Source organism: Dermacentor andersoni, chromosome 2, assembly GCF_023375885.2.
Source record: "Dermacentor andersoni chromosome 2, qqDerAnde1_hic_scaffold, whole genome shotgun sequence".
Taxonomy (NCBI): domain Eukaryota; kingdom Metazoa; phylum Arthropoda; class Arachnida; order Ixodida; family Ixodidae; genus Dermacentor; species Dermacentor andersoni.
In genome coordinates, this window is record NC_092815.1 from 45,270,511 (window position 1) to 45,282,456 (window position 11,946).

Genomic DNA, 11,946 nt, shown 5'->3' on the forward strand with positions numbered 1-11,946 from the left:
AGAGTGCCTATGACATGCCCATCGTTTCAACCATTATGCTCGAAACGTCTTTCCAGGCACTTTACGACTAATTAACCAAAAGGGCTCGGGGGTAACCCGTCAGACAATGTTGACTCGAGTCCACTCAAGCGCGCACTGTTCGCGTTAAAGAAAGCCGATCGCATCCGCGCTGAGAGAACTTGCGAACGTACAGTAACGCTCTAAGCGAGCAGTAATTAAGCACTGATCGGGACGTGGCTTAATTGCTGACAAACAGCAAGAGCCTATCTTAGACAGCGCAGAGTTTCTGACGCTGAGAAGTCGAATGGGAGTAAGGAAACGCTTTATGCTGTTTCGCAATATCTGTAGCTGTCTTAATTGCTCGCTCAGTCAATTAAGACTGTTATAGGACAGTCTTGACAAGAGTTGCCCTCGCGTCGGAGAAAGTGAGAAGGAGAAATCGTGTCATAATGAGAGAGAAGTAGCCTCAAGGCACCATCGCAGTGTTTAAAACCGCAGCGCGAACGAAGTGACATCGCGATAAAAGGAAACTGCAAAGCAGGCGTGACATATGTGGGTCGTGGCTCTGGCGCGCTTTCTCTCTCTCTCTCTCTCTCTCTCTCACTTTTTTGTAAAGAAAAAGTAGGGTGTTTGGAGAAGGGAGTTAGGAAGTTAAGCAGCGCACACTGTGAAAGCACTTTCTCGTAAGTGTTTAAGTTTGCGGCATGGTGACTCGAGTCTCTTAAAAAAGCAGTTCAAAACTATCAAATAGAGCGGGAAACGTTTAATGTAAATAGTCCGAAAAGGGTCAACTTGCGTTCTTCTTCGTCTTCTTCTTCTTCTTCTCCTTGTCGTCGTCGTCGTCGTCGTCGTCGTCGTCGTCGTCGTCGTCGTCGTCGTCGTCGTCGTCGTCGTCGTCGTCGTTGTTGTTGTTGTTGTTGTTGTTGTTGTTGTTGTTGTTGTTGTTGTTGTTGTTTGCTTTGTGGCATACAGCAAGGGCCGACTTTTATTGAGCCCGAGAGACGCGGCGAAGGACCCTCGGCACAGTCCGCTCTGATGATGCGCCTACCCACACGATGAAGAAGTAGTGCACAATAAATGCCCACGCTAATATTCCCTGTGCGAGAGTGGCCATCCTAGCCGCAGCCTAAAAGTACGGGGAACGCCGCGTCAGGGGCTTCGTACGAATAGCGTGGACCACTTCGGTAGAGCGGCAACGGTGGTCAATTGAGGGAAGAACAAGGGTCACACTATAAGTAACGGGAGAAGTAATTTCCAGGACCGTGTATGGGCCAATAAAGCGGGACTGAAACTTCCCACACAACCGAGGAGTGTGAATTGGTGTCCAGAGCAGCACTTCATCGCCGGGCTCGTAGAAAACGATGTGATGGGCTGTATCATAATGATCCTTGCAATCCTGTTGTCTGGCTTCGGTGTTGAAGCGGGCACGCTGGCGACAATGGTCAATGCGGGAAACATATTCTTCGCAGGATGATGGAGATTGACTGACAGGGCCGGTGAAGATATAAACGTCGAGAAAGGAACTGGGCGAACGGCCATGAACAAGGTAGAATGGCGAGTAACCGGTTGTGCGTTGAACGGCGGTGTTATACGCAAAGGTGACGAATGGCAAAATTGTGTCCCGATTTCTGTGATCTGGTTGAATATAGGCGGCTATCATGTCAGAGAGCGTACGATGAAAATGCTCAGTCAGGCCGTTGGTCTGAGGATGGTAACCTGAAGTAGCCTTGTGATTTGTGCCAGAGGCTCTGAGCACTTCGCCTACCAGTTCTGAAAGGAATTTCTTCACGCGGTCACTCAGAAGGACACGAGGGGCGCCGTGACGCAGGATTACGGCTTCAAGAATGAAGGTAGCAGCTTCGGAAGCAGATGCAGAACTGACACAAGCTGTTACGGCATAGCGCGTGAGGTGGTCGACGGCTGTAACTATCCATTGACCACCGGCGGGAGTCATGGGAAGTGGCCTATAGAGATCAATGCCAACAACCTCGAACGGTTCCGCAGGACACGAGACCGGTAGTAACTGCCCGGCAGGAGCTGAAGTTGGCCGCTTTCGACGCTGATAAATGGCGCAGGAAGAGACGTATCTCGCCACGCTGGTAGACAGGCTAGGCCAGTAGAAGCGACTTCTTATGCGGTCTTAAGTTTTCTGGACGCCAAGGTGGCCAGCATTCAAATTGTCATGAAAAGCCTTAAGGGCACGAGCACGAAGGCAGCGAAGCAGAACGGGCCCTCAGCGTTGTCCGTCAGGATGATGGATATGGCGGTACAGCACGGAGTTTTGCAGCTTGAATTGCGTCACCTCTCGACGGAGCCTAACGTTGGGCGGGCGCGAAGCTCCACGAAGGCGGTCTATAACATGTCGACAGTCCGAATCGGCGAGTTGTTGAGACGAAAATGATTCATGGTCGTCCGAAGTGAGATGGTCAAGAGAGGCGCAGGACAAAATTGCTGTTGAAGAGGCGTCAGGAATTGTGTCCCTGGAAGTGGTTGCGGAGTCATTGATCAGTGCGGCTGTAGGAAACGAGCAGCGAGAAAGAGCGCCTGCGTCTTGGTGCTTTTAGACTCATGTTTTCTCTCTCTCTGTCTTTCACTCCCCATTCCCGTCCCCATGTGTAGGGTAGCAAACTGGACCCAGTCTGGTTAACCTCCCTGCCTTTCCTTCTTGCCATCTCTCTCTCTCTCTCTCTCTCTCTCTCTTTACCAGACTTGTAGGGGATCTCAAAGTGATATTCTTGCCGACGAAGAATCCAGCGACCAATACGTCCCGACAAGTTCTTGAGTGTGAAGAGCCAACATAGGGCGTGATGGTCCGTAACGATGGTAAAATGGCGGCCGTTCTGGACGGACCAAACGACAGTTAGACATTCCTACTCAGTGATGGTATAGTTCTTCTCGGCAGGTGTGAGTGCGCGGCTTGCATATGCAACGACTCTCTAACGCAAGGAGGTGTCTCGCTAGAGGAGAACAGCGCCAATTCCATCGCCGCTAGCGTCCATGTGCAAGATTGTGAGTGCAGTCTCATCAAAATGACACAGGACAGGTTCAGATGTGAGGGCGCCATTCAGCTGGCCAAAAGCAGATTCACATCCCGGTGACCACATCAAGGGAGCACCAAAACGAAGTAAGTTGTGTAAAGGAGCAGCTATAGAGTGGAAGTCGCGTATAAATCGGCGAAAGTAGGAAGCGATGCCAAGGAAACTGCGTAGTTCTTTGGCCTTTTCTGGTCGAGGAAACCAAGGCACCACCAAAATTTTGTCAGGATCAGGTCGAATACCGTCCTTGCTCACAATGTGACCTAACACCTTGATCGTCTTGCTGGCAAAACGGCACATTTTGGTGTTGAGCTGAAGACCAGCGTTAGTGAGGCATGTGAGAACCTCGTCCATACGTTGCAGGTGCTGGGAAATGTCGATGAGAAAATAACGATATCGCCCATATAGCACACGCATGTTTTCCACTTCAGGCCCCGCAGAACAGTGTCAATCATGTGCTAAAAAGTGGCGGGAGCATTGCAGAGGCCGAAGGGCATGACGTTGAACTCGTAAAGGCCAACTGAGGTTGCAAACGCTGTCTTTTTTTTTAAAATTAAATTATGGGGTTTTACTTGCGAAAACCACTTTCTGATTATGAGGCACGCCGTAGTGGAGGACTCCGGAAATTTCGACCACCTGGGGTTCTTTAACGTGCACCTAAATCTAAGTACACGGGTGTTTTCGCATTTCGTCCCCATCGAAATGCGGCCGCCGTGGGCTCTTTTCTTTGTCGTCTTCGTGCATTGGAATTTGCCAGTAACCTGAACGCAGATCAAGGCTGGAGAAGAATTCGGCACCTTTCAGAGGATCGAGGAAATCGTGAATGTGAGGCACAGAGCATACATCCTTGCGCGTGATCTTGTTGAGCGCTCGGTAATCGGCACAAAACCGTACAGAGCCATTTTTTTTTTTCGGACCAAAACGATGGGAGACGACCAAGCGCTAGCAAAGGAGCGGATTATCTCACGTTGCAGCATGTCGGCGACGTTTTCCTCAATAATTTTGAGCTCGGCTAGACGCACGCGATGCGGCCGGCGACGTACGATGGATCTGCCGTCTGTCTGAATCCGATGTGTTGTGACGGAAGTCTAACCCATTGTCAAAGAATGGCCGTCGAATGAAGTTTCATGCCCTTTCAACAAACTAAGTAACTGTTGCATCTGCGAAGGGATCAAGTCGGGCTGATTACGGCTGCAAGAGCGAAAGTAGATGGAGAACGTCCAGCATAAGTGATTTCAGGGGGAGCCGCCTTAAGGGAAACGCCACAGAGAGGCTCGGAATCAACAACGCAAGGCCTTTAGGAAGGAGACTTTTCTCGGGTGTTATGTTCCTTGCTCCGAGAATAGCAGACCCGTTGTCAAATCTAACTATGCCTGATACAATGGCTATCCCGATTGTGAAACACCGCGCAGAAGGTAGCAGAAGGATTTTTTTTTTTTTTTTTTGGCAACACAGATGTTTAAAGCACGTTATTAATTTTCGAAGAATAAAAAGATATTTCTACTATCGTTTTAAATTAATGCCTTTATTATTTATTAGATAATATAATACTACCTCAATACTTGCACAAACAAGTGCAATGACTTCGCAAGGCAAAGGCTCCTGTGCATACGAGTAAGACGCTTTTACAGGTCTGTACATGTTTATGTTCGTTCTTGTACTCTCGTCTCGTCTATTTCTGGACTCGTGTGCCAAACTTTGCGTGTGCTCCGTTTATTTTTGTATTTTTTTAACTTCATAGTTCTTTAGGGCTATTCGTGCTTTCAATTTTCAGTTACAACCGACAATTTACTATTTCAACCGACTGTATTTTTTTTTTCTAGTAGTCGTTATAAAATAGCCACATACCATATACGCCAAACCCGTGTGAAGTCGGCAAAGAAGACCTCAGACTCGAAATCCTTCTGCTTTAAAAGCAACGTATACCCTGCTCTTTTCCTTCAAAAGCAACATGTGTGAAACTGCTCCAAGCGTTATAGTTATCCGAGAGATAAACAGTGGGCAAAAAAGGCTATCGGTACTCAGGACTTCAGGAAACCAAACTAGACAGTAATCTCACACATTCCCTTGCAAAATGCGTGCCTGTACGCTGAATCACTTCCAGTGCTCGTATAAGCTAATTTTTAGAGTTATTGACATCGGTGCCGTTCGTCATTCATGCCCGACTAACACTTCCATGCCTGTCCCGCCTCGACTCAAATGAATCTCTGTGACCACATAGTAAAAAAAAAGTTTACCAAACCTTCTCACGGAAGTTGCTGCGCTACCATTATAAAGCACGTGCCCATCCTTCATGCCTGGCCTAATATTTCTTAGGTTCATAATGCGCATGCACCCTCGTTCTTTGCTGTTACTGCGGCGACTCAACCTTCAGCCGCAGTTAGGGCTGCTCCGAAAGTGCCGTCGGGAGGGATGTTTCAGCGTCCCAACCAAAGGCGGCGCGAGAGCTCGCAAGAATGCGTTGGAAACAGTTCTGAGTAGCTCCTTTCGCCCACGCGAAAGGGTTATTAAACGCGCGCAGGATCAAGAGCACAACGAACGTGCAGGACAAACGACCCTCTTTGGATAACGCTATTATGGTGAAAGAAAATGGCGAAATTTGTAGTAACGAGCGCTCCTCCTTGTCTTTTCTCGGCTTGTCCTCGTGCCTCTGCTCAAACTATTTCAGTATGCATCGTAGTTAGAAACGCGATTCCAAAAGCGATTCCGAGCCAGCACATTAGATTTGAAGGAAACAGGGAAACCATAGTGGAGCAAACGTAAATCAGAGAGCTTATGTCACGTCATCATGAATTATGACAACAGCCAGTGGTATTCTAAACTCCTCCCACGTAACTGTGAGCGCGCAATAAGGGCGCGCTTGTGTTATACGGCGCGTCATCGCCTGTTTAATTACAAATTTATGGTCACTGTTAGTTCGTTCACCCTTGCGCTTGGTCAGCGCGGTTGTAACTTACTTCCGTTATGCTTCCTCCGGCACGGCTGCGCACTCGTCACACTACCTCTCTTCTGGGTCCTGACGAAGTTACTGTCTACGCGCTTCCTTTTACGTTTGTCCCGCGAAATGGCGAGAGACTCGCAACGGAAAAGAGAAACATAGTTTTCGTACTTGCGAGTTCAAGACGGCTAGGCGTAACGAGTCAAGAGCACACGTCCTCTTCTATTTTTATTCGCCTGGTAAGGTGCAGTAATAACCTTTCTTTAGCTTGTCTTGGAGAGCTAATCCGGCAACGCGTACGTAGTGGCTGTGAGGCGGTGCTCCTCTTGTGCCATTTTGGGTGCTTAGCGCTCTGGCCCGGCCATTAGGATGCCCCGTGACGAGCGTGATTTGCTGGCAGAGCCGCTTTTATTATAGCGGCGTCTTCGCAAGCACGCGGGTGGCCGCAAGGAAAACTCGTAAGCCCATTTCGCGGGCCCTCTGGTCGCCATTATACGCGTATAGATACGCGACACGTACTGTGCCGCTCGTCGCTTGAGTGGCTGGCTGCGTGGCCTGCGGCGACTCATCTGTGCCCCCCTCCCCCTTCCTTCCCCCCCCCCCCCACCGTCCTTGGCGCGCATGCGCATGTTTTTGCGAGCCAGCTCGTTAGCAAAGCGACTCCCCCGTGAATGTCGTTATGACAACGCGAGACGCATTACAATCTGGCAGCAGAGAAAAGCTCGTTAAAGCAGAAACGGGGATGAAAAAGACAGACGCCACACTTTGAAGAAAAGAAAAAATTAATGGCGGCAGACGTGGTACGAAGCGAGAGAAGCGGCAGGAGAGCGAGTGGAAAAGAAAGACAGACATACTCTCGAAAAGAAAGCTGACGGGGCTCGGCTAGTTGTCATCTAATCATGGCAGAGAACAAAATCCCCGAGCTTGCCTTTTCTTTCCTTCTTAATCCTTTTCGTCGTAAAAGCAGGCCGAAGTGCTTCCCCTCGACGGCTGTCCTCAGTACCAAGACATCACCGCAAACTAAACATGAAGTTAGCAAATTAAATTCAATGCGGAAGAAAGGACCCCAATAGAAGCCCCGCACGCCAGACGTGGCTTCAAAGAAAATAAATTACGAAGTAAGTCTCATTGTGTTTCCCTCGAGGGAAGTGTTCACTGTACGGCAGTTCAGTATACCCGTAATCTAAGGGAAAACTTTGCCCTACCATGCACCCTGTATTTGATACTCTAGAGGATACTGTGACAGCGATAAAGAGTAAGCAGAAATAAGAGAGGGTATTTACAAAATATTCGCTGGGTAGAAGTACAGCTAACGTGGCGGAACAACAACACGAGCGCTTCTTCAGTGTTGTTCTTCATTGCCTCGCTGGGTCTCTTCTTCAGCGGGCGCCAATGCTCTGTAAGAAAACGGAGCTAAAGTGATAATTTTGCATTCTAAAAACAACGGGAGCGCTATAAATTCGTAAGAATAAGTGCTTGTCCCATATTTAGCTCCATTTTCTGAAGTTTTCATAGTCCACGATTGAGCCTCTTGACTCTGAGTTGTAACAGGCAGACTAACCTTACCCTATCACAAGAGTAAAATAACGCTCAAAATTCGAGGAAATGTGATACAAGCGCGTTATATTATACTGCCAGAAAAGTTACTACTACTTCCTTTGTTCTTATGACATAGTAGCACACACATCAACAGGCAGATAAGATAATTTTACGAATCTTAGACATTTCTAAAGGGCACAACGAGTGAGTGTATCCGCCGGCGTTTTGTATGGCTGCACGATCCAACCGTACACATAGAGACACTAACAGGAACTATGCACTGTCGACCGAGTGGCTAGCGACAGAGCGCGGTCGCATGTGCATGCCTTCTGCGCCTACATTATTCTGCTAAACTGACGTTGTCTTCACTGCCATACAATGCCACACCGCAACGGTTTCTTCTGATCAAAAATGCGAAATCTTTTCGCAAATTGGATATGTGGCTCCATTCTATAGCTCGCTGATCATTTCCATTCTTGGAATAGAAAAATAGAAACGCTTACGTGCCCTTTAATGCATTAGCCTTCTTCACGCACTTTCCGGAGCTCTCGCTCTCCCTCTCTCACCGTATGTATATATATATGTATATATACCATGTCACCCAGGTATATATATATATATATATATATATATATATATATACCTGGGTGACATGGTAGTTAGTGGTCGAATGGGTAGTGCATCGGACTGCTGTACTGAAGTAACAGGGTTCGAAAACAACCATCGGACCAATTCGGGTCACTGAGCATGCGGCGATGAGTACATACGTGCTGCTCTTCAACGAACATCTTTCACGCCGGTATGGGTAACTGTAGACGCAGGACTGGGTAGGTACCACTGCTCGACGAAACTGTTTGACGCCGACTTGATGCACAGGGTATGTGTCACTCGGTCTGTGCCGGTCTCCAATGAACTTCTTTGATTCCAACTCGGGTAAGTGGGTGTGTGTCAGTAGGTGCCAGTAGGCGTGCGTGTGCCTCTCTTCAACGAACGTCTTTGACGCAAACTTGGGTAGCTAGCTATGTACCACAGGAAGTGTGCCGCTTTACAATGGCGAAAATGATCCTTTCAGTTTCTCCAATGCTAACCGAAATGAAGTCCACGTCACAAGGGTTCCTCAAGGACCGCAACCAGAAGCATTAGCAGGCTGCGCCACAAACGCCACGCACCACAAAACAAAGCGCCTTTTAGCTGTAATCGCCACAGGAGCTACGCTAAACTAGCATTTGCTGCTGCGTGATGCTTACACAAGATTTCTGTGGCACGATTCTTTTCTCATGGAGTTCCATCGTGTCAAGGGAAGGTGTATGTATGAGCAGCGGGAATGCGCAAGCATGACTTATATATACGCGCACTCATTGCGGGCGCACAGTTGCCCCAACAACTTTATGAGTGTCGGGCGCAAAGTTTCACTGATGCTCCAAAATGTCTGCAGGTCTCGTAAAGCGTGCATACACCTTGCCACACTTCTCTCGTTCATTCAAGAAAGATTAGCAGCTGCGGTTTCAAAATAGAGTTCTCACCGTAACGCGAAGCGGTGACGCAATACCAGGCGAAATGCCATGCGCGGTAAGCTTGAAGACACTTTCGCGCGGTGTTTGTTGGAGGTGACATTCGCAGATGGCCAGCGAGCTACCTCCTATTCAGAAGTAAAACAGCGTGAGTCGTATTTCGTTGTGGAAGTTTCGCCTTCCGGTGGGGAAGAGAAAATACTCGGCTTCTTTTTTTCCTCCTCTTACATCTCCGGACTATAGCCACTGGTCTCTACTGAAAAACAATCCTTAAGCTTCATACTGCTCGATTTGTTCGGCTTTTCTCCATCACTCTGGGTACGGTTGAGCAAGGGAATCCGTCAGAATTGCTAGCCAGAATACGTGCCACGCACAAATCCAGACTAATATTAGCTGGCCGGGCTGGCCGGCCACGTTTACTGCGTTCTGCTGAGTGTGACTCGCTTGTAATGGTGTTAGCACTGGAAAGGAGAAGACCATGACGTCCCGCACGGTGGAGGAGACTCAAGTGAGAAAAGACAATAGAGATACTACCCCTTGACCCCATAGTCCAAGTCTTGACACCTTGAAGTCACCGACAGCTGGAACGAAGGATTAACGAATGTTGTTGCCCGGCATTCATAATTTTTTTTTTTTTCAGGAGCCGCCCACTCTTCCGTGGAACTGGGTCGACGTGCCTGCACATAGGCGTCATTCGTGTCTGTCAACACGAGAAGTTGTACGTCGCCAGCAGGCAAGGTGAAAAAGCAGAAAAGGCCACCTGCCGTTCTTTCTCCTGAAGTCACTTCATTTGGTGACGGCCAAAGCATGCAGTCTCTCTCGGTAGCACAGTCAAAGCGCCACGTTTCTTTCTGTCTAGTTTCTTTTTTACAGCGCAAGCTGTTATGTGCTCATTCCAATAGCAGTTTCGGTTGGCTATGGTGTCTGCCGCTGCATCCGCCGCCGGTGTCCGTAGCAGCTATCGCCGGGAATGAGAAAAATAACCCAGTTCCCGCCAGGATTGCACCCGGACCCTCTGCGTGGAAATCAGCTACTCTACCACTGAGCCACGCCAGCGATTGCTAGTATGCCGCGGAAAAAATATGCCCTATATAAACGCATCCTATAGCGCGCGAGGAGACACGCGATGTCACTTACGCGCCGCGCAGCGTCGATGCGTACGCACTTTGCATTGCAGTTGCTTATTCTTACATCAGGTAGAATGCCATGTAGCAGATGCACAGGTAGCGGTACAAGGCACTTAAGGTTTATGGAAGAAAAATAAGTTTATGGAGATATATACAAGAATGCTCGGAAATATATTATGCACCTGATCAAATCAAGCTGGCTAGGTGACTATGTCATCGCCGCGTTTCAAAGGGGATGTCAACAGATCATCATGATCGTTGTGATTGTATCATGCCACTTGCCTTGCTTTAAGTCCCTTGATGAGCTTTAAAACCTAGTTACCGAGAACGTTTGCGGAGCCGCCGACGCACTTTATTGGATAGCGCCCACTTCCGGTTGGGAGCTGCTTTCGTCCGCCATGTTCTGCAGGGGCCAGTCCTGCTGCTGAGTTCAACGGCGCTAGCACGCTTTTTTTCTCGCTTGTGCAGTTGTGTCGGCTACAGATTTTCAGCGAAGGTTACTTCTGTATATCTGTCGCTGTTTGATGGAAGTCAGTGTACCTTTCCGGACGTTTCTTGTTGCCTGCTGCTGCAATGTTTCATTGTTCACCTCAAGATAATTATTTACGCATATTAAAGGCACAGATAGCACAACTTCGGACGCAATGCACGTTTCTAAAAGCCCAGCATCAGTCTGAATAGCGCTAACCAGATTCGGCTATGAACGGCAAATTTGGCTTTATGATCGTGGGTTCGTTCCTGAGCGCGAATGACGCGTAACCGTGCAGGGCAACATCCTACTTAAAATCGCTTAGTTGAGCTGTTGTTGAATACTTAAACAGCAACATACAGGAGATTCGGTAGTGGTTTTATTACAGTATAAAACGAAAGGTAAAGACGCTGCCGGCCGCGGCAGTTGCTATCTCAGGTTTTGACACACAAGCTGCGGCCGGCAGAAATAAAACGGATAGGGAGAAGATGGCAAGGGGTGGGGGGGGGGGGACTGAGTATGACGAGCAGGGACATCGAAGAGCTATGCATACTGTTTGCTAAGTACGAAAATAAGCTTGCACCGCTTGCACGCGAGTGTTCAGGCAGTTCTGAATCGTACCACAGGCGAGTGACCGTTGCAAACACCTGCCATAACACACTTCATATACAACGCTGCAGGCACAGTCCTGAATTGTATACGTACAAGCGACTGATTGAAACATCTGTATGTACAAAGATACACTCTAAGATACAAAGATGTACTGTTCTCTCGCGGACTAGGCACCCGCACTACAACTACGCAGTTTCACCGCTCGCGCCGTCTACGACAAAACAGCCCGTAAATAGCAGCTGGAACGCGTTACTGCTACGTTTCCCTTCTCGTCAGTACCTAACTCATTTGCCACGTTTCTTTACTGGCTCTCACAGCAAAGCGGTGACAGCGAATGCATACCGTCCGTGTGCATACAGCGCGCACAACCGCGCGGCCGGAGCGCGTTAGCAAGAACATGGCGGCCGACGCGAGCCGCAAGGGAAAGCGTGGTAGGAGAGGAGGAACTTGTCGCTACTTCGCAAAAGCCGATCTAGGGATTTTAGCCTTGCCATGTGAGATGCGCGCCGTGTAGCGTCTATACGTGTGCCCTTTGCATTGCAGTTGCATGTTATTACACCAGGAAGCACCTCATGTAGCAATCGCATAGGTAGCTGTACAAGGTATAGATAGCGAAGTCTTGAGGAAGAAAAGTTAGAAATTAAAAACAATTAACTTTGAAAGAAATTAAAATAAAAAATTCTATGTTTGATCCCGAAGCAGCACTTAACTATTC